The sequence below is a fragment of the Rhinopithecus roxellana genome, chromosome 3 (genome assembly GCF_007565055.1).
Source record: "Rhinopithecus roxellana isolate Shanxi Qingling chromosome 3, ASM756505v1, whole genome shotgun sequence".
Taxonomy (NCBI): domain Eukaryota; kingdom Metazoa; phylum Chordata; class Mammalia; order Primates; family Cercopithecidae; genus Rhinopithecus; species Rhinopithecus roxellana.
Genome location: NC_044551.1, coordinates 108355240 through 108379994, shown reverse-complemented (window position 1 = coordinate 108379994; position 24755 = coordinate 108355240). Strand labels below are relative to the sequence as shown.

Here is a 24755-nt window from a genome sequence, read left to right as displayed (position 1 = left end):
TTAATTTCAAAAGTGATATATCCAGTGAAGAATATAGAAGAATATGATAATGTTTGGGAGGGATCATATTTCACATAACGATCAAGGAAGGACATTTTAAGGAGGAGAACTGAAAGACAATCTAAAAGATAAGAAGACTCTAACCATGAGCAATTTCAGGGAAGAAAGTTTCTAAACAGAGGGTTAAGCAAGTACACAATGAGGGAAAAATCAGGGCTTGTATTTTTGAGGGAGGGAAATAGAATTCATGTAAATAGAGCACAAGGAATGAGGGTAATTTTGGCATGTAACGAAATGGAAAAGTTGGCAGGGCAGATTATGAAGCACTTATGGGCTATCATAAGAAGTATGGATTTATCACCTTCAAAGTTGATAGACAAAAACAGTACAACACAGACTGTCCTTTAAGGCAAACATAATATTAATGTTCTTTATTTCCTTAATACTTACCAGAGTGTCTGATATGTAGCAGACAATCAGTAGGTATGTGCTTAAGTAAACATATAAAATTTGTTGATAGCAAATGGCTGATATTGGTAGTATAAGCAATGTGTTTTTAAGAACCTCAAATTTTCATTTCATATCCAGTTCTTAAATAATATGCATATGAAGAACGATGTGAACAGGGTTGTGGAGCCCACACAAGAACAGAAGTTTAGTGCATTTCTTTTTGGGAATCTCCAGAGTATCTATTTCACAATAAAATGGAAAGCTCTCAATTTGAGAACCAAACATTTAAAATGTAACCCAGACTGGACCACTCTAAACTGCCTGGGATTTCCTGGCAGGGCCCATTTGCATATATTTTTCAACATTTAAGTAGATTTTCATCTCTTTCATTGTAATTTTAACATTTTTTAAAAGACTCACCAGCAAAGATTCTGTGATGAAGAGCATTACAACACTCACAGGGCATCCACACATGCATCCCAAAGGCTTCAAACTGAATGGGCAGACTTTCAACAACACATCCTGTATTATTATAGCATTGCTCTGGAATAGTCTGATTCCTGATGTATATAATTATAGGGGTCTAAACAAACCTCAAATCTTTAGCATGTCCCTGGCCTACATAACCATTACCTAGACTTAGCTTTGGCTGAGGAGGAAGGTCCTTTACTGCAGCACTCCTGTTTTAATTTTGTAATTTCTCTCAAAGTCAAATTTACCATGAGCCCTCAAAATACAGAGTAGACTTTGAGTGCAAAGTAAAATGCCTGCTTTGTATGTCCACAGAGATATTAGTCCAGTGAGCTCCATGGTTCAAATCCACTCATGCTTTTTTTTTTCTTCGCTGAATCATACTTGCTTTTGGAGAAACGAAGTCTCACCATGCAAATTCTATCTCTAGAGTACATTGGACACCTGGAGAATGCAATGAGTTTCAGGCAATTCTGATGCCATGGGGCAGATTCAGATCATTTAGCAATTGACTGATAGCTTTCACCAACGGATAGCCAAGCAGCTTGAGAGTTAACATAGAGATACATGGCTGCAATTCTAAAAAGGAATGTTTGACTATATCTGAGTCATACATTCTCATTACTGTTGGAAAGAAGGATTTACATTTGGCAGATCTTTCAGTTACACATTATAAAAGAAGAAAATGTTTTGTTCATCCTGGCAGAAACAATATTTTCCCTTTTACATTTATTTTAAAAATAATTTGATGATTGAAAAGTCACACAGGTAAAACTTTTTTTTTTTTTTTAAAGAAATAATGACATTCCCAGGCCAGCAGACTTCAGTTCAAAATGTTAAACCAGGCACCGTCTGGAATATTCATTTTCAAACTCTATGCCAATGGGATCAAACCGTGGCATGCTCAATCTACATTTGATTAACACTCTTTTAATATAGAACTGGCAAATCAAAACTCCCTTAGATTCCTGACCTTTGCTCAGAGATATAATGACAAGCTTGAGATGGCCTTTGCTATTTAATACACAAAACATCGACACCTGGCTGCACAGTGAAGATGGAATGGAAGAAGGTGATATTTAATTATTAGAAAAGTCACACAATTGTCCAGAAACAAAGTCTGTGACTTAAATGTATATTGGAAAGCTTAGAAATGTCACTTAAATGCTCCTACTCAAAATTCTACTGCTTATTAATCTCGCCTAGACATTCTCTGGCATGAGTTATTCACTATTCAATGTGGTGAGAGTTTGGGTTTCCTAATTGCATCCTAAGTTCTGTAACGGTAAGGGAAGGTCCACCCATTATGTTATTTCTTTTGTAGCCTCCATCTCCTTTTTATTCACTGTTTCTTGAGTGCCTTCTGTTTTCCAAGCAGCAATACTGAAGGTTGCAAATATTAATATCAGTGTTCCCTGCTCTTGGGAACTTCAATGTAATGGAAAAGACAGTTATGAAAACAAATAATTATAATGCATTGGGAAAAGAGGTATACTATAGGCATGTAAAGAATGTTATGGGACAAGAAAGGGAACAACCACATTGGCCTGGGGAGTTAGAGAAAACTTCCCAGAGATTACTCGGGACTTGGCCTTGAAAAGTAGTGGAATTTAAACCACAGTAAGAAGAGGAATACCATTTTAGGCAATGGCAAAGGCCTGGAGGCCCACAGGACCCTGTAGAACAGGACCCTGTCCTATTTAACTTTGGCTGGAAGAAAACACCTTCCCTAGAAATCTTGCTATAATTATATGATTTTTGTAAGAGTAATATGAACGTAATAGGAATGTAAATTCTGAGCAATATAATATATCAGAAGTATGTGGTTTAAGGCAAGTAATTTTGAGCCAGACTGCCTGGGTATAGATTCCAGCCTGAACACATAAATGCTATACTACTTTCAGCAAGTTACATAAGTATTATAAGCTTCAGTGTGCTGGCCTGTAAATTAAGGATGAAATTAGTAACTACCTCACATAATTATTGTACAGATTAAATAATTATTTAAAAATTCTTGGAAAAGTGATGGATTTGTGAAAACTTTTTATAAAAAGTAGTTACAAATGTTTGAATTAATTGCTTTTTAATAGCTTTATTGAGTTGTAGTTCAAATACCATAAAATTCACCCATTTAAATTGTGTAAGTCAATGAATTTTAGTAAATCCATAGGGTTTTGTAACCATCACCTCAACTTAATCTAGAATTTTCTTTTTTACTCAAAAAGAAACCTCATACATGTTAGAATTCAATCCTTATTTCCACCCAATCTACTTCTCAGGTCTAAATAAACACTAATCTTTCTGCCTCTGCTGATTTCCCTATTCTGAAGATTTCATATAAATACAATTATGTGTATGTGTTATTTGTATCTGGCTTCTTTCACTTAGTGTAATGTTTTCAAGGTTTGTCCATGTTGTAGCATGTATCACAACCTCATTCATTGCAGTGGCTAAATATTATATTGTATGAATGTGCCACATTGCATTTATTTATCTTTTTGTTGGTGAATATTTTAGTCTGCATTTTGGCTATTACAAAAAATGTTCCTATGAGAATTTTTCATAAGGATGTATAAGTTTTTGTATGAATATATGTTTTTGTTATTTTTTTTGTATCTTGGCTATGTACATAGTAAAATTGCTAGGTTTTGTGGTAACTTTATTTTATTTATTTATTTTTTTTGAGATGGAGTCTCACCCTGAAACCCAGGTTGGAATGCAATGGTACAATCTCGACTCACTGCAACCTCCACCTCCCACGTACAAATGATTCTCCTGCCTCAGCCTCCCAGGTAGCTGGGATTACAGGTGCCTGCCACCACACCCAGCTACTTTTTTTGTTTTTAAGAGAGATGGGGTTTCACCATGTTGGCCAGGCTGGGGTAACTATACCTTTAACATTCTGAAAAACTGCCAACTGTTTGCCAAAGCAGCTGCACAACTTTACATTTCCAAATCTTTTACCCATTTTAACAATTGAGTTGTCTTATTACTGTTCAATTATTAGAGAGTTGTAGATTCTTGATACAACTTGATTAGATAAATGATTGCAAATATTTACTCTCATTCTGTGGGTTGTCTTTACTTTTTTGATGGTGTTCTTTGAAACCCAAATATTTTTAATGTTGGTGATGTTCAAGTCATTTTTCTGATGTATTGCAAAGAATTAGTTTCACTACCCTAAAAGTCCCCTATGCTTTATCTATGTCCTTCCCTTCCTATCTCCAAAAACCTAGGAACCTCCCATCTTATTTCTGTTTTGCCTTTTCAAGAATGTTGAAAACATACTGTAAGTAGCTTTTCCAGATTGGCTTCTTTCACCTAGAAATTTGCTTTTATTATTTCTCTAGTAAAAAAAAATCCTTCATGTCTTATTTATTTTTATTGCTGAACAGCATAGTTTGCTTCTAAATTCACCTACTGATGGACAGTTTGGTTGATTCCAAGTTCCGGTAATTATGAATAAGGCTGCTATAGATATGTGCTGGTTTTGTGTGGCCAAAATTTGCAATTTATTTAGATATATCTCAAGAAGCACAATGACTAGGTCATATTGTAAGAGCTTGTTTAATTTTGTAAAATACTGCCAAATTTTTCCAAAGTGACTCTACCATTTTTCATTCCCATCAGCAATGAATGGTAGGTCCCGTTGCCTTGCATCCTCACCAGCATTTGGTGTTGTCAGTGTTTTGAGTTTTAGTCATTCCAATAGGTAATATTTTTTGCTGTTGCTTTAATTCGCAGTTTCCTAACGACATATGATGTTGAGTATCTTTTTTTTTTTTTTTTTTTTTTTTTTTTTTTATTATACTTTAAGTTCTAGGGTACATGTGCATAACGTGCAGGTTTGTTACATATGTATACTTATGCCATGTTGGTGTGCTGCACCCATCAACTCGTCAGCACCCATCAATTCATCATTTATATCATGTATAACTCCCCAATGCAATCCCTCCCTCCTCCCCCCTCCCCCCTCCCCATGATAGACCCCAGTGTGTGATGTTCCCCTTCCCGAGTCCAAGTGATCTCATTGTTCAGTTCCCACCTATGAGTGAGAACATGCGGTGTTTGGTTTTCTCTTCTTGTGATAGTTTGCTAAGAATGATGGTTTCCAGCTGCATCCATGTCCCTACAAAGGACGCAAACTCATCCTTTTTTATGGCTGCATAGTATTCCATGGTGTATATGTGCCACATTTTCTTAATCCAGTCTGTCACAGATGGACATTTGGGTTGATTCCAAGTCTTTGCTATTGTGAATAGTGCCGCAATAAACATACGTGTACATGTGTCTTTGTAGTAGACTAATTTATAATCCTTTGGGTATATACCCAGTAGTGGGATGGCTGGGTCATATGGTACATCTAGTTCTAGATCCTTGAGGAATTGCCATACTGTTTTCCATAATGGTTGAACTAGTTTACAATCCCACCAACAGTGTAAAAGTGTTCCTATTTCTCCACATCCTCTCCAACACCTGTTGTTTCCTGACTTCTTAATGATTGCCATTCTAACTGGTGTGAGATGGTATCTCATTGTGATTTTGATTTGCATTTCTCTGATGGCCAGTGATGATGAGCATTTTTTCATGTGTCTGTTGGCTGTATGAATATCTTCTTTTGAGAAATGTCTGTTCATATCCTTTCCCCACTTTTTGATGGGGTTGTTTGTTTTTTTCTTGTATATTTGTTTGAGTTCTTTGTAGATTCTGCATATTAGCCCTTTGTCAGATGAGTAGGTTGCAAAAATTTTCTCCCATTCTGTAGACAATCCTAAGTCAAAAGGACAAAGCTGGAGGCGTCACGCTACCTGACTTCAAACTATACTACAAGGCTACAGTCACCAAAACAGCATGGTACTGGTACCAAAACAGAGATATAGACCAATGGAACAGAACAGAGTCCTCAGAAATAATACCGCACATCTACAGCCATCTGATCTTTGACAAACCTGAGAGAAACAAGAAATGGGGAAAGGATTCCCTATTTAATAAATGGTGCTGGGAAAATTGGCTAGCCATAAGTAGAAAGCTGAAACTGGATCCTTTCCTTACCCCTTATACGAAGATTAATTCAAGATGGATTAGAGACTTAAATGTTAGACCTAATACCATAAAAACCCTAGAAGAAAATCTAGGTAGTACCATTCAGGACATAGGCATGGGCAAGGACTTCATGTCTAAAACACCAAAAGCAACGGCAGCAAAAGCCATAATTGACAAATGGGATCTAATTAAACTAAAGAGCTTTTGCACAGCAAAAGAAACTACCATCAGAGTGAACAGGCAACCTACAGAATGGGAGTATCTTTTTATATGCCATTCACCATCTGTGTATCTTCTTTGGTAAGATATCTGCTCATTTTTTTTTTTTTTTCCTTTTTAAAATTGGATTGAGTTTTTTTTTTTTTTTTTTTTTTATGTGTAAGAGTTTTGCATATATTGGATACCAGACTTTTTAATTATTATTTTATATTATTTATTTATTTTTTTGAGATGGAGCCTCCCTCTGTCACCCAGACTGCAGTGCAGTGGCGCAATCTCAGCTCACTGCAAGCTCCACCTCCCGGGTTCATGCCATTCTCCTGCCTCAGCCTCCCAAGTAGCTGGGACTACAGGCGCCGCCACCATGCCCTACTAATTTTTTGTATTTTTAGTAGAGACGGGGTTTCACCATGTTAGCCAGGATGGTCTCCATCTCCTGACTTCGTGATCCACCTGCCTCAGCCTTCCAAAGTCCTGGGATTATAGGCATGAGCCACTGCGCCCAGCTAGATACCAGTACTTTATCACGTTTTTGCAAATATTTTATCCCAGTCAGCGGTTTGTTTTCTCATTGTCTTAACAGTGTCTTCCACAGAGCGGAAGTTTTCTAATACACCTAGGTTTTCTTTTATGTTATCTTTCACAAATTTTATAGTTTCACCTTTAACATTTAGGTCTATGGTCTCTTTCGAGTTTTTTTGTATGTGTGTGTGTGAAAATTACAAGGGAAGTGTCTAAGTTCTTTTCTTTGTAGAAGGATGTCATATTGTTCCATCAACTATCCTTTATTTATTGAAATATCTTGGATTCTTCGTCAAAGATCAGTTGACTATGTTTGTATGACTGGATCTATTTCTGGGTTTTCTATTCTTTCCCACTGATTGATTTATCTTTTTATCAATGGTATTATTTGCCAATATCATGCTGTATTGGTATTGGTAAGATAGCATTTTATTACTGTAACTTTATAGTAAGTCTCAAAATCAACTAGTGTCAATATTCCAATTTTGTTCTTCCTTTTCAGTAGTGTGTTGACAATTTTAGGTTCTTTTGCCTTTCTCTGTAAACATTATGATCAATTTGTTGATATCTACATGTTAAGTTACTGAGAGTGAAATTGTGTTGAACCTAGAGATCAAGTAGCAGAGAATTTACATCTTAACAATATTGAGTATTCTTACATATACATGAGCATGAAATAGCTCTTCATTTACTTGGGTCTTTTAAATTTTTCTTTAGTTTTGCAATTTTCCTCATATAGGTGCTGTACATATTTTGTTAGATTTATACATAATTTGGTTTATTGGTAATGCCAATAGTATTGTTCTTAATTTCTTATTTCAATTATCAATTTCTGGTATATAGGCAAGCAACTGACCATTATATATTAACCTTGTATGTAGCAACCTTGCTGTAATTGCTTATTACTTCGGAGAGGTTTTCTTGGTTATTGAAGACTTTCTACACAGAAAATTATCTCATCTGTGAACACAAATACTTTTCCCTCCCAACCTTTCTACCTTTTATTACCTATTATTGTCTTATTGTATTAGTTTTGACTTTCCATAAAATTGTGAGTAGGATTGGCTAAGAGGGGATGCTTCTTTGGCAGGAAGGTTCTTAGGCAGAAAGCACAACATTTACTATGATGTTAGCTGCAGGCTTTTAGTAGGTATTATTTATCAGAAAGCAGAACTCCCTCTCCATTACTAGTTTTTTGAGGGTGTTGTAATTCATTGAAGTGTATTTCTCTATTGATATAATATGATCATCTTAATTAGTTTGTTGATTGGATGAATTATATTAATCGATTTTCAGATGTTGAACCAGTATTGCATACTTAGATTTTTAAAATCTATTGTTGGGTTCGATTTGGAAATATATTGTGAGAATTTTTTGCATCATTGTTTATGAGATATATTTGTGGTTTTGATATCTTTCAATATTTTTATCTGGTTTTGGTATTAAAGTAATGCTGTTTTCATAGAATACATTTGACAGTGTTTTGTACTTTTATTTTGTAGATATCAAAACAACTGAAGAGTATACACTTTTAAAAAAGATTGTAGAGAACTGGTATTGTTTCCTAAATATTAGGTAGAATTCACCAGTAAAATTTTCTGAGCTTAGCGCTTACTTTTTAGAACATTTATCAATTTCTTATTCAATTTATTTAATATAGGCTGTTCAGATAAACTAGTTCTCCTTGTGCCAGTTTTCAGTTTCTCTTTTTCATGGAATGGGTCAATTTTATGAAGGTTATCAAATTTTTGTGAGTATAGTTGTTCATAATATTCCCGTATTAATCTTAAAATATCCACACGATTATCTCTCATTTTTGATATTAGTAATTTATGTCTTCTCTCTTTTTGTCTTGATTTATATGCCTAGAAGTTTATCACTTTGTTGAACTTTTTAAAGAAGCAGCTTTGGTCTTGTTGATTTTCCCTATTGACTTCATGTTTGAAACATTAATAATTTTCCCTCTAACTTTCATTATTTCTATCTTGTTGTTTTGGTTTTCCATTGCTCTTCTCTAGTTTACTAAGTTTAGATGATCAATTTTAGATCTTTCTTCTTTCCTATCATATGGATTTCACACTATAAATTTTCCTCTAAGCACTGTTTTTGCTACATCTCACAAATTTTGATAAGTTGCATTTTCATTTTATTTGCTCAAAATATTTAACAATTTTTCAAGACTCTTTAAATCACTTTATTTTAGGTTCAGGGGTACAAGTGCAGGTTTGTTACATAGGTAAACTCATGTCATGGGGGTTCAGTGTACAGGTTATTTCATCACCCAGCTACTAAATGTAGTACCTAATAGTTATTTTTTTTATTATCTCTCTTTTTCTACTTTCCTCCCTCAAGTAGGTCCCAGTGTCTGTTGTTCTTGTCTTTGTGCTTTTTATAAATATAAATATTTATAAATAATTATTTTTAATATTATTTTATTATTATTAAATAATAAAATTGCTTTTTATTATTTAGTTTCCACTTACAATTAAGAAAATTCAGTGTTTGGCTTTCTGTTCCTGTGTTAGTTTACTAAGGATAATGGCCACCAGCTCCATCTATGTTGCTGCAAAGAACATAATCTCATTCTTTTTTATGGCTGCATAATATTTCATGGTGTTATATGAAGCAGAAAAATGCTAAAAAGAAAAACAAATTCCCTTTCTCCTTTGGCATAAGTAAACTGATGAGCTGATGGATTCCTGTTTTCTGTAACTAGTAACTTCAAGTATTCTGTTTTTCATCTAAGCAGCACAGTGAAGGTCCTGAGATGTCTGAGCAGGCCTGGATTGCAGCCATCTAGGCACCATAAGGAAGGCATTGAAATAAGCCCATGCAAGGCACTTGAGCAAGCCCAGATAATAGCCATTTGGCCACATAGCAAGAGTCACATGTAAGCCTGAGTTATGAACTTGTCACGGATTGATTAACTGCCTTTGTTCTGCCCCGTACCTTTGCTTTTGTGCCACTATGCTTTACGCCACTGTAAGCTTGTTTCAAACTAGCCAACCCCCTTTTTGAAGTATGTATAAAAGTCAAGTCCTGTCTTTGTTCTGGGTCCAGTGTCTGGATGTTAATCCACTGGGTATGCGTGCACTCAATAAAGTCCTCCTGTTCTACCTACTGGTCTCTCCAGTTTCCCCAATACCACAAAATTACATGTACCACCGGTATTTTCTTTACCCAGTCAAAAAAGTAGCCCAAATAGCCAAGGCATTCCTAAGCAAAAAGAACAAAGCCGGAGGCATCATATTACCTAACTTTATACTACAGGGCTACTGTAACCAAAACAACATGGTACTTGTACAAAAATAGACACATAGACCAATGGAACAGGATAGAGAACCCATAAATGAGACCACACATCAACAACTCTCTGATCTTTGATAAACCTGATAAAAACAAGCATTCAGGAATGGATTTATTATTCAGTAAATGGTACTAGAATAACTGGTTAGCCATATGCAAAAGATTGAAACTGGATCCTTTCCTAACACCATATACAAAAAATCAACTGAAGATGAATTAAAGACTTAAATGTAAAACCTCAAACTGTAAAAGCTCTGGAAGATAATCTAGGAGATACCATTCTGGGTATAGAAACTGTCAAGAAACTTCTTATTTGACTCATGTGTTAATTAGCAGTACTTTTTTATTCTCCAAATATTTGGGGATTTTTTTAGCTATCTTTATCTTGCTAATTTTCACTTGTTAATATGTTTTGTGACTCAACATATACTTTGTCTAGCTTTATGTCCCATGTAACTTGAGATGAATGTATGAATGTGTATACCACATTTATTGAATGAAACATTCTATAAATGTCAAATAGATCTAGATAATTAATGGTGGTTTTCTGTAAACTGGATGAATTAATTAATTCAACCATAGTAGCTGTACATGCCAGAGACTTCAAAGTTTTTATGTAGTAGTTATTTTTTCTCCCCTCTTTTCTTTGGGTTTCCCTAGATACTTTCTCTTAATTAGAGACTGTGTATCAGAGACTTAATTAGAGACTATGTATTACAGCTCTTCTAGCTAATTCACTGTTTGTATACTGAAGTCTGGTTGATCTGGTTGTAAGGTTTTGGGGAGGGAAGCATTCTGTAATTTTATGATTAAATCCCATTGTTTTAGTGGTTACTAGTCATTGGGTTATGACCTTTGTGAGCATTTCTTAGCTTTTAAAAAATCTCTTCTTATGTGAGAAAGGAAGACTAAGGAGTTTGGAGTTGTTTAACTGACATTTTCCTAAGTCAGAAAGGTCCTACTGTGTAGGCCTTTGTTATGAAGAAGTCTCTCAAAATATTTCAAAATGGTTACTTCCTTCCCAGGTTTATTTCAAAACAGTGACTGTTCATTACTCCTGCCTGAAACAAGACACATTTTTGTCATACTTTCATTGTGAGTACCTGGTGGGGCTACAGGAGGTTAAACTTGTGAGATTTCTGCCACAAGATTGGGACCCCAGGAGTTTTCAATTCTCAAGATTAAGCCCCCTTTTGAAAATACGATTTAATCCTTTATTATTGGATATCTTGGAGGTGCTATCCAATTGAAATTTACATTTTTTTGCCTCATTTTCATCCAGGGATAATTTGCTAACAAATTTCCTCTCTAGTTGATTTTAAGAGGGCACACAGCACAGTCACCAGAGATATCCATTCCTTCCTTGAGATTGCCAGGGAATAATATATATTTTTTTAATCCTGGCATTCTGAGAAGTATCCCTAGGACAGAGTAGCTCATTATGTAGTCAGTTGTGTTTAATCTCTTTGTGCCAGTGTACTTAAGTGTGTTGATGTGTCTGTGTATGCTTAAGAAGTGTTTCTGAGTCTTCTTGATTTCTTGACCTGATTGCTTCTTTTTTTTTTTTTTTTTTTTTTTTTTTTTTTTTTTTTTTTTTTTTTTTTTTTTAGAGACGGAGTCTCGCTCTGTCACCCTGGCTGGAGTGCAATGGCTGGATCTCAGCTCACTGCAAGCTCCGCCTCCCGGGTTCACGCCATTCTCCTGCCTCAGCCTCCCGAGTAGCTGGGACTACAGGCGCCGCCACCTCGCCCGGCTAGTTTTTTGTATTTTTTAGTAAAGACGGGGTTTCACCATGTTAGCCAGGATGGTCTTGATCTCCTGACCTCGTGATCCACCCGTCTCGGCCTCCCAAAGTGCTGGGATTACAGGCTTGAGCCACCGCGCCCGGCGATCTGATTGCTTCTGAATGAGTATAGTTTAGCACACACTCACAGCCTTCCAAACCCCAGCATGAAGTGTGATTCCAGCAGGGCTCTTTTTGGCAATCTTTCTATAGTCTCCTCTATATTACCTGTATCATAGAACCACCAGTTTCCTCTTAATTGCTCTCCACAAAAATATCCAATGCCCATAGGCATGCAGTTCTCTATGCTCTTTTCAAATAAATTCAGTCCTGTCAATTCTTATGGCCTGCCTTTACCCTTGGCAGATCTCAGAGCTACTGCACTGGAACTAGGGGTGGGGCAGGCAGGGGTGGGGGGCCTGGATTTTCCTGAAGTGATTCCCTCACATTATGAATGATCACAGTGGGGTGGTCAAACTGAAAAGACCAGACCACACCTTCTGGTCTTTTCAGTTTCACTCTTTCCAGCATGGAACCACCAACCTATGAATATTCTGAGGCAACGGTCACTGGAACCTGATTATTCTCAGATTACTCTATGTGGTGTAGAGCTTCTACTCTATGAGTGGGATGGGGGGAAAGCAGAGGCAGGGAGACACCTGGTTCTTTTAGCTCTGCTTGCATGGAATAGAACACCTGCAAGATGGGGTGACAAGGCATTAGAAATCCCAGCAGCCTGCCCTACCCAGAGTGAAGCCATAGCCCAAGAGTAGACAGTGGTGAAGGGAGAGAGCCCCCATCTTCTAGGTCTCACTTGCAGGTTGTAGAATTCCCAGGGCAAAGCTTCTGTTATAGAGAACTTGGGGGAACAGTGGGGGTGGTAAAGGATTGGGTCATGGCTCCAATGCCACAGACTTTTGCCATTCTTAGTGAGATTTAGTACATGTTCTCGATGAAGATTTCTCCATTTGCTGTATCCCTTAGGAAAATTTCTAAAGACTTTAACTGATTGTTAGACAACTGCCTTGATTGCTTTTAATTATGGTAAAATATATATAACATAAAATTTACTGTCATAACCACTTTTAAGTGTACAGTGGTATTAAATACAACCAAAATCTTGTGTCGCCTTTACCACTATTCATCTTCAGAACTTTCTTCATGTTGTAAAAATGAAACATTATACCCAATAAACAATAATTTCCCATTCCTTTCTTCCCCTAGCTCCTGGAAACAACCATTTTATTTTTACCTCTGTGGTATTTGACTACTCTAAGGACCTCACATAAGTAGAATCATATAATATTTATCTTTTTGTAACTGGCCTATTTCACTTAGCATAATCTCCTTGAGGCTCATCCATGTTGTAACACATGTCAGAATTTCCTTCCTTTTTCAGGCTGATTAGTATTCTATTGCATGTATATACTGCATTATGCTTATCCCTGCATCCACAGATGAGTGCTTGGGTTGCCTCCGCATTTTAGCTCTTCTGAATAACACTGCTATGAACATGAGTGTGCAAGTATCTCCTTGACACTTTGTTTTCAATTTTTTGAATATAGAATATATACCAAGAATAGAATACTGGATAATATAATTCTATTTTTAATTTTTTGAGAAACCACCAAACCGTTCTCCACAGCAGCTGTACCATTTCATATTCCTAACAACAAAGCACAAGGGTGTTATTCTTTTAGTCCTTTACGCTATCTTGTCAACACTTGTTATTTTATAACTTTTTGGTAGTAGTCATGGTAATGCGTATATGATAGTATTTCATTGTAGTTTTGATTTGCATTTCCCAAATGTTTAATGGTGTTGAGCATCTTTTCATCTGCTTACTGGCCATTTGTATATCTTCTTTGGATAAAATGTATATTAAAATTTTGTGCCTATTTTAATTTTTACTATTTTTTATTTTCTGTGGTAAACAGAAAACGATTTAATAGAAAAGAATAACAGATATGAAAAACTAATGAAAATATGATCAAAAATTTAACAAGAAATACTATTAAAATAGGCATCAATTATAAGACACTCTAAATGCATAATTAAAACAAACAAATAAACCGCCCCCCAAAAACAAAATTACAGCTCTTCCCAGGAATGCTGTTTGCCACAAAATGTTTCTTACTGACCAGAGTAACATGAGTTTTACTTTGCATGTGGTACATATCATAAATGCAAATTTCATAGCAGACACTAGAGACAATGTTTCATTGAATACTTTTTAAAACAATAGCTGACGTATTACAACATTCTTGCCTTCTAAAGAGATATTCACTGATCTTCCCACACTTATCAGATATTTAATAACTTTTTTTTTTTTTTTGAGACGGGGTCTCATTCTGTCACCCAACCTGGAATGAGATGGCACAATCTCAGCTCACTGCAACCTCTGCCTCCTGGGTTCAAGCAATTCTTCTGTCTCAGACTTCCCTCCAGAGTAGCTGGGACTACAGGCACCTGCCACCACGTCTGGCTAATTTTTGTATTTTTAGTAGAGACGGGGTTTCACCATTTTCATCAGGCTGGTCTTGAACTCGTGACCTCAGATGATCCATCCACTTATGCCTCCCAAAGGGCTGGGATTACAGGCATGAGCCACCGTGCCCTGCCTAATAACATTTTGTTGTACTAGAATGTTAGAAATATTGAACTTTATTGGAAGCCTGGCCAACAAAATGGTATTTGTGAATATGATTGGGTGGGTGGGGGGAGAGGGATTAGGAAATTAGGGGGTGAGGTTTAACAATCACCAATGCGCACTTCTTATTTCCCTTAAAAAAATAAAGTTTCATAATATTAGGAAATACCAATGTGTCATAAAATTAAGAATTGAAAAAAAGTTTACAATAGCTTTTTTACATTTACAAAAATGAAATCATGGAAGAACTGACTGATAGCTGTGCCTATATTTTTTGTGTGGACACTCTATATGTACACTGTGGATATGTATGTACGTATGTTAGCAGCAACTTTATAATTTGCACCTCCCTATTGATTCCAAAATCAAACCAAAATAAAATTTTCTTTGACTATTTTAAGAGAATGGATAGTTTCTTACCAATCAAAACTGTACAGAAGCGTAAAAATAATATCTGATCAGATATTATTATCTACATATATATCTGTAGATATAATATCTACGGATATTATACTGTAGATTAAATTATTGCACAAAATATGCAAATATTCAAATTATTTGATATTTCTAGAGCAATATATTACAGATAACAGTTCTACAGCTTAAAACTCTACAATCTGGAAATTAAAAATAAAGAATTATGTAACTGTTTAAAAATTCACTTTATTGAATCATAAATTTTGTTGAAAAAAGTTTACAAAGTTCGAAATGAAGCACAGCAGATATTTACAATACTAAAAAAATTAGTTCGGGAACTTTCTTTTTAAACATTCCCACAGCCTTTCGCCTAGAATCTTATGAGCAGTATGGCGGGAAGGAGTGATGTCAAAGCAGAGTCTGTTTCATTGTAAGGAGCCACACCAGCACACATCTTGCAGCGCTCAATTTCTCCTCACTCCTATCAAGCAATCCTGAACGAGGTGGTTGTTCATTACTGTGATTTCTTCTGTCCTTGATTTTGAATCCTTAAGGTATCGGTAAATAAAAACCTGCAGATGCCTTGTCAGTGAGGATTCAAGTTAGGTTATTAAAGTGTGAAATCTTACTCCACTGGAACGATGTGGTTTAATTTTGTGCATGTGTGTTATAGTCCCACTAAGTAGTTGTTAGTTAAAAGTTAATAAGGACTTCTCAGACTCCATGAATATTGAAGGACTATAGTAAAAATCCAGAATGGGTCAGAGATTTCTACATTGTATATTGATCAAAGCTGCCCAGCTACTCTAGGACAACTCAGTAGCAAAACCAATACTCATTCTCTGTTTGTACCATGGCTGGCCATGGTGTTCTTAATGTTTTGGTGGTCTGGAAGATATCTACAACTCCTTTATACTGATTATTTTCAAAACAATGCTCGATGTTATGAAGATTTTACTCCTTCCTAGCTCACATTACAATGAGCTGAAATAGGTCCATCTTGACCACAGTACTCTTTTGTTTTTATGCACTTGGCCAATGAAGTGAATAAATCTTTTTCCAGACTTTGGCACTTTTTACTCTGGCCAGTCAGTAAACTGGAACTGTCTCACTGTTCAGGACCAGCTGTCCTTGGCATCTATTCCCTTGAGATAAATTATGGCATCTTGTACTCAGCCATAGGATCTACCACAAAGTACTGGTATCTTGTGGATTATTCTTTTGGCCAGTATTGGTGACAATTTTCTCTGCCCATTTCACACAGCTTGATGAAATTGTGTTTCCAGAGCACCCACTAGAAGTCCTCAGTGATCTCTTTCAAGGGTCCCTAATGTAAGCTTTCTGTTGTTCTTTACTCATCAATAAAACTGGCATTGATGTTAACCAAATCCTTCTACCCCATAGATAAGTTGCAAGTACGACCTTGTGGATTCATGTGGTGTAATATTAACAAGGTGATTTTTGAAATTACTGCATGGAAGATTGGCACTGATGAATCCTGAGATTTGAGCTTTTGAGCTGGTTAGATGCTTAAATTTGAGCACCATTCCTATGACATTTTGTCCCGTCTCTATTTGTGTCAGCTTCTAATGTATGCATACAAGTTTATAGCTGGCACTTTGGTATTTACACAAGTAACTGCTTCTAACAGTGCATCATGGACAAAGATAGATTGGTCTCCTGCTTGAACTGTGTAATTCCTCTGGGGTCTCATTAAAGTTGCATAGGCATAATTATCTTTAGTTTTTTCATGCTTGATTCTTTCTAACATGGCATCTACAACAATGAAACAACCAGTCCAGCCAACTCTTGCAGATTCTGCATGGTGGAAGCTAAAGGGGGAATAAATGTGTCACATGGTGAGAAAGGGAACAACAGAGCCTTTGTCAATTTTTAAATCAAGTTGTTGTTGGGATTTTTTGGTTGTTTTTAGTTCTGTATATATTCATGATAGTAATCCTTTATAAATTATATGATTTGAAAATATCTTCTCTCATCCTATGGTTTGCGTTTATCACACTTGGCTGACAGTGTCTTTTGATTCATAAATGTATTATTATTATTATTATTATTAGAGATAGAAGTCTCCTTATTTTGCCCAGGCTGGACTTGAACTGCACTCAAGCGATCCTCCTGTCTTAGCCTTCTGGGAAATTGGGACTACAGATGCGTACCATCACATTCTAATTTTTAAAATTTTATGAATTCCTATTTGTCTATTTTTGTCTTTTTCTGTGCTTTTGGTGTCATATCCAAGAAAGCATTGCCAAATCAATGTCATGAAACTTTTTCTTATGCTTCTTATAACAGTGTTAGAGTTTTAGTTTACCTTTAGGTTTTTGGTACATTTTGAATTAATTTTTGTATAAAGGGTCCAACTTAATTATTTTGCATGTGGATATCCAGTTTTCCCTGTACCATTTGTAGAATAGATAGTCCTTTCCCCATTGAATGGTTTTGGTACCCTTGTCAAAAATCATTAGACCATGTATGTGAGGGTCTATTTCTGGGCACTCTATGCTATCCCACTGGTCATATTCCTTGACGCTAGTACTTCATGGTTTGATTATTATAGCTATGTAGCAAGTTTTCAAATCAGGGAGTGTGTGTCTTTTGGGTTTGTCCTTTTTCAAGATTACTTTGACCAATGTCTCTTGAAATTCGATATAAATGTTAGGGAGGATTTTTCTATTTCTGAAAAGTGCGTCACTAGGATTTTGATAGGTATTGCATTGAATTTGTAGCTCACTTTGGGTAGTATTAACATCTTAATAATATTAATCCTTCCAATTCATGAACATAGAATGTCTTTCCAATTATTTATGTCCTCTTTAATTTCTTTAAGCAATATTTTGTAGTTTTTGTTGTACAAGTTTTTAACCTTCTTGACCAATTCCTAAGTATTTTATTCTTTTTGATGCTATTGTAAATGCAATTTTTTAAGTTTCCTTTTCAGATTGTTCAGTTAGTCTATGAAAATGTAACTGATTTTTGTGTGCTAACTTTATATCCTCCTGCTTTGTTGAATTTGTTATGTCTACATTTTTTGGTAGAATTTTTAAGGTTTTCAATATATGTGATTGTGTCATCTGCAGGGATAATATTACCTCTTCCTTTTCCATTCATACGTGTTGTATTTCTTTCACTTGACTCATTCATCTGGCTAGAAATTCTAATACTATACTGAAGAGAAGTGCCAAAATTAGCAACCCTTGCCTTATTCTTGATATTAAAACTTTCAGTTTTTCATAATTGAGTATGATATTCACTGCAGGTTTTCATAAATGGCTTTTATTATGTTGAGTGGTTTCCCTCTACTCTTAGTTTGTTGAGTGTTTTATCATGAAAGGGTGTTAAATTTTGTCAAATGCTTCTCTTTGCATCAATTGGGATGATAATGTGTGCTTTTTTTTAGTACTTTCTTTCTGTTAATGTGGTGCCTTGCATGGATTGGTTTTTGCATGTTGAATCATCTTTCCCTTCCAGAAATAAATCCCATTTAGTCATAGTGCATAATGCTTTTAATATGTCACTAAATTTAATTTGCTAGTGTTTTGTTTCAGATTGCTATATCAATGTTTATCAGAAATTTTGGTCTGTAGATTTGTTTTCCTTGTGATGTTTTTGTCTGACTTTAGTATCAAAGTGATACTGGCCTCATAGAAAAATTAGAAAATATTCTCTTCTCTTCCATTTTTTGAATATTTGAGAAAGATTTGTGTTAATCCTTTGAGTCTTTTTAAAACATTGGTAGAATCCACCAGTGAAGCCATCAGGTCCAGGGATTTTCTTTGTTGTAATATTTTTGAGTACTGATTTAATCTTCTTACCAATAGTTATAAATCTATTTAGGTTTTCTATTTCTTCAAAATTTAGTCTTGGCAGGCTTAATGTTTTTTTATAATTTCTCCATTTCACCTAGATTAGCCAATTTGTTAGTGTACAATTATTAATGTTTAATTTTAATTTCTCTGGAATCACTAGTGATGTCCCCATTCTAATTTCTGAATTTAGTGATCTGAGTCTTCTGTCTTTTTTTATAGCTGTTCTATTCGAAGTTCTGTCAAATATTTTGATCATTTCAAATAACCAACTTTTGGTTTCCCTAATTTTCTCTATTGTTTTTCTATTCAGGGCTTCATTTTTCTCTGCTATAGTCTATTATTTCCTTTCTTCTGCTAGATTTGGCTTTAAATTGTTCTCTTTTTCTGGTTCCTTAAGTTGCTAAGTTAGGTAGTTGATTTCATATCTTTGTTGATTTAAACATGTTTATAGCTATACATTTTTCCCATTAGTACTACTTTCACTGTGTCCCATAAGTATTGGAATATTGTGTTTTTGTTTTAATTTATTTCAAATTATTTTCTGTTGCTTTTATTTTTTCTTCGATCCACTGGTTGATTTGGAGTTTGTTTTTTAAGTTCCACAAATGTGTTCATTTTCCAGTTTTCTTTGTGTTATTGACTTCTAACTTCATCTCATTGTGTACAGAGAAGATACTTTTTACAATATCTGTATTTTATATCTATTAAGACTTAGTTTGTGGCCTAACATGGTCTGCCTGGAAAATGTCTCATCTGCAGTTAAGAAGCATATGCATGTAGTTGTTGCTGAGTGAAGTGTTCTGTGCGTGTCTGTTAGATCTAGTTGATTTATTGTGTTAAGTCCTCGTTTTTTTACATATCTTCTGTCTGGTTGTCTATGGATAATTGATGATGAGATATTGAAGTCTCAAATTATTACTGTATAACTTTTTATTTCTTCAACTTTGTCAGGTTTTGTTTTATATATATTTAGTCTGTTATTAGGTATGAAAATATTTATAACTTTTATATCTTTTTGCTATATTGAAACTTAAAAAAATAGTCATATTTTAAGTTCTGGGATACATGTGCAGAACGTGCAGGTTTGTTATATAGTATACATGTGCCATGGTGGTTTGATGCACCCATCAACCAGTCATCTACATTAGGTATTTCTCTTAATGCTATCCCTCCCCTAGCTCTCCACCCACTGACAGGCCACAGTTTGTGATGTTCCCCTCTCTGTGTCCATGTGTTCTCATTTTTCAACTCCCACTTATAGGTGAGAACATGTGGTTTTTGGTTTTCTGTTCTTATGTTAGTTTGCTGAGAATGATGGTTTCCAACTTCATCCATGTCCCTGCAAAGAACATGAACTCATCCTTTTTCAAGATTGCATAGTATTCTATGGTGTATATGTGCCACCTTTTCTTTATCTAGTCTAACATTGATGGGCATTTGGGTTGGTTCCAAGTCTTTGCTATTGTGAACAGTGCTGCAATAAACATGTGTGTGAATGTGTCTTTACACTAGAATTATTTATAATCCTTTGGGTATATATCCAGTAATGGGATTGCTGGGTCATAAAAATAATGACCAAAAGAGAGCAGAGGTGGCTATACATAATCAGACAAAATAAACTATAAATCAGAAAAGTTGGCATGAACAAAAATATTATATATTAATAAAAATGGTCAGAAACACTAAGATCTCGGAGAGAAAGAAAATGCACTTAGGTACATTTTTACCACAGTTTTTCAGCACAGGAAACTTGCAAATAAAAACAAAAAGAAAGAGATGCTGAAGGAAAAGTAGCAGCTTGAACATTTGCAAAGCCACTGGGCTAGGAGAAAAGAAAACAAAAATAAAAACCAACATTCTTGAAGCTACCAAGGAAGATAGCACTTAATGAGGACAAGATCCTGAAGAAAAAAGTTATATATGCATGAAGTGATATGTAAGAAATTAAACAAAAATAATATACTAAAATAGCTAAATAGGAAAAAGTTTATAGAATAAGAATATGAAGAAAAAGTATTTTATACAGCTGTACAATGTATTTGTGTCTTACTTTAAGTGTTCTTCCAAAAGAGTCAGAGTTAAGAAAAATAAGTTTATAAAGTAAAAAAGTAATAAGGAGCTAATGTTAACATATTATTGAAAAAAGAGTTTTCAAAATGAATCTAGTGTAGCCTAAGTGTACAGTGCTTCTAAAGTCCACAGGAGTGTACATAATGTCCCAGGTCTTCACATTCACTCACCACTCACTCACTGACTTACTCAGAGCAGCTCCTAGTCCTGCAAGCTCTATTCGTAGTAAGTGATTTATACAGATGTACCATTTTTAACCTGTTTTAATATATTTTTACTTTTCTATGTTTAGATACACAAATATTTATTATTATGTTATAATATCCTATAGTATTTAGTACAGTAACATAATATACAGGTTCATAACCCTAAGAGCAGTAAATGACAATATCATATACCCTAGGTGTCTAGTATGCTATATCATCTAGATTTGTATAAGTACACTCTATAATGTTCAAATAACACTGAAATGGCCTAATGAAGCATTCCTCAGAATGTATCCCTGTACTTAAGTGACACAGGACTGTACATGATCAAATGTGTTATACTATATTTGTAATGAATTGAATACCACAGACTCTTTAGCAATTCTACCAGATTAACTCATTTCTGTGCATATGTAAATAAAACTTTTCTTTCCATCTGTATGTACATGAGGGGTATACTGAATTGGCATGAGGAATAGTTAAATTACTACAACCCTTTGCAAGTAATTACAGAATGAATTGGATTTAAAAACTATTATGCAACTAAAATATATAATTGAGACTGAATTATAATAACTACAATAGAGACTGAATCGGGACTTTATAATACAAAATCAAAAAATAGTGATTGTATCATTTTTATTATTTATAAAGTTTTATAAGTATATATTTATAAAAATTCATACTAATAAAGTGTCAGTTCTGTGGTTTCATGTGTTTATTAGCAAAAAATCAAGTTGCTTCTATAAAAGTTGTAAAACTACTAAAGAAAAACTGTAAGAACATTTATGGAAGAGTTTGTACCTGCAGTGCCTAAAGAGTGCTTGATGATGCTTATTTGATGATTAAATGGATAGGCTAACTTATGTGGCTAATAGCCATGTATATATAAGCCTGTATTTGATGGTCTTACATTTCTTGGGCAATAATACTTTTCATATCCATGTATGAAAATCATTGACTTTTAAAAATCCTACACATCTTCTTAGTTACAAAGCCAAATGACCAAATGGCTTCCATAAATACGTATCAAATGTAATCTCTGTTTCAGCTACCATTGTGGCACAGGTGTGAACTTAACATCTGCATCAAATTAGGATGATCTTTTTAAGAGCTGAATTGGAATGCTGCAGAATTCCACTGGAGACTGTGTGAAATGTGGATAGGAATAGCTAAAAACACTACAACTACTGAATTAGCCAAATCCTTTGAAGTTGACAATGCTATATTCTGGAATGTAAAAATAAAAACAAGGATGCAACTGGAAAAATACATTTGAAGGTGCAAAGCATGCACTTGGTTGAACACTTATGCCAAGGATAGAGGAAGTAAAATGCAGCTGCACAGAACTGAAAATATTTTCTGGAAAGTAATGCTGACAGGTGATATGCTTTTGTAGAATGACTTTTTTATTAGCCACGCAAAAACATGCAAAGGTTGTTTTCACCCAGCATGTTCTGGGTCTACAAGACATTCTGCAAATGTACTGAGGTCTGCTACCAAAAAAGGAAGAAAAACAAAAATAAATATTTCAATATTTCTAATATTTCTCCTGGTAAAAGCCCTGAAGTGATGTAAAGTGCCTGCATTATAATGAAAATGAACTTGAGCAAACCCTGCATTTGGATGTGGATTTTTCTCATGGATCACGATTGTTGAGTACGTGGGAAAGAAAAGGAGCATTATTTGTTATAATACTTTAACAACTATTTCAATACTGCTTGTTAGACAATTTTTAGTAAGACTACACATAACATTTTAGGAGATATGTGGAAAAATAGATGTTGACCAGTATTACTGTGGTATATAGGTGGAATGCAATTGATCTTTGATACAAAGCTCCACAAACAAGTTTTTTTTCTTTTTTTAAATATAGGTTTTCCCAGTTAACCTGTAACTGTGTTCTTTTTCCTAGATAGATAAAGTGATGGAAAAGAAGGATGAATAGTCTGCCCAGGACTCATAATGTTGGTATTTCTTTCTTATAGTTAATTCACAGAGGTGGTTATCACTGGTAAATCTTTGTGGAAAATTCTCCATTCTTTTTTCTTTCGAAGTAAAAAGGGACTGTTTCATGCTTTATCCAAATTTACAACCAAATTGGTAAGGAAAATATGAGTCAAAGTATTTTCTAAGTCATAAATATTTTTGAATGTTTTTGCTACTAAAGTTTCGCCATAACAAATCTCAAAGAAATAACAATATACTAATAGGGCTTTTATGCTCTTCAAGGAAGTTCTGATGGGAGCATTTAACTCTGGCCCCAACCTGGAGACTACCTGCTTACTTATTGTCCCTGAGGTTATAGTCATACCCTGAGGTCAGTGGCTTCAATCCTTCTGTAGTTGCTGGTCACCTGTGGGACAGAACTGAGTCCACCTCACATTCTGTGTTGGGCACAGCTGAAATTTAGTGAGTTCAGTTGGGCACAAAGCTGGGTAATGTTCAAATAGAATAAAGCAAAGCATAAAGCTCTATCTTTTTCTTAACCACCCTCTGTACCTACCCATTAGTAATAAATTTGACTGGGTGGTTAGAGTTCGGGAGGTAGAAGCAACTCTAATGTTTAAGAGATGAGTCTGATAGTTTACTCTTTTTTGAAATAATTTTTTGAATTTTGAAATTTTTAATTTCTAAATAACACTCTAAAAAATCTAGATCAAAAATTGCTATTTCATCAGGAGCATTAACTAAATAAACATTGCTAATAATAGCACTGAAAAGTATTACACACCTATTGGCACAAGATTATGGCTTTTGGTAGAAGAAATAGCAGACCATAATTCAGACTTCATTCATTTTGCTTTCAGCAGTGCCCATCAGGAGGAAAGGGTTTGCCGATCTGAATTTGAGCAGGTTGGTGAAGTCTTTACAAACTTATTGCATAGTTTCATTTAACAAATCTTCAGGTTCAATTCACCCTCGATACTTGCCTTATAGCGATAGATATCACATTTATTAGGTGAATTTATCCTTTTAGGGTTTGCAACATACATATATATTCACAAGTTTACAAATTCTGTTTTTAAAGCCATCTGATGTTGTGAGACTTACTATCATGAGAACAGCACGAGACAGTGCCCCCATGATTCAGTTACCTCCCACTGGGTCTCTCCCATGACATGTGGGAATTCAAGATGAGATTTCGGTGGGGACAGAGCCAAACCATATCAAGAGCTTAATTGACAAGTGCAATCATCCCATGCACCTGACCCCACTTGCCTGTACCTTTCATCAGAGGTCCAATAAAAATGCCTGAAGCTCAGTGTCCATTTAGGGTTCCACTTTCTCACCAGGATGTCTGTACAAGAGATGCATAGTCTTATGAGAGAGTAAAGTATATACCTTTTTAAAAAGTTTGTTTACTATAATATTCTACTAAGTGCATTTATTATCTTGCTTTCTCGCCTACCAAAAAAGGAAAAAATAATCATTTTAAATAAATTTTTATAGATGATACTGTCTTCAAATTCTTCATCAAATGTTTTCCTGTATAATTTTTTAAAGGTTTATTAAGTGATAATGACTTACTGATAGATTATTGTATAGAAACTTTACTGGAAGGGACTCAGGAAAACTGAAGAATTGAAGAAATCACAGAGTTCAGCTTCTGATTCACCTTTGTGGGTGATATGGTTAGGCTCTCACCTTGAATTGTAATCCCCATGTATCAAGGAAGGAACCTGATGGGAGGTGATTGGATCCTGGGGGTGGTTCCCCTATGCGGTTTTCTTGATAGTGAGTTCTCAGGAGAGCTGATGGTTTTAAAAGTGGCTCTTCCTTCTTCACTCTCT

The 24755-nt window shown here is 35.0% G+C and overlaps 1 pseudogene; it reads right to left on the bottom strand.

The window, feature by feature from the left end:
• Positions 1-15632: 15632 nt before the first annotated feature.
• LOC104675073 overlaps positions 15633-24755 on the bottom strand; it is a 62561-nt pseudogene continuing 53438 nt past the window's right edge.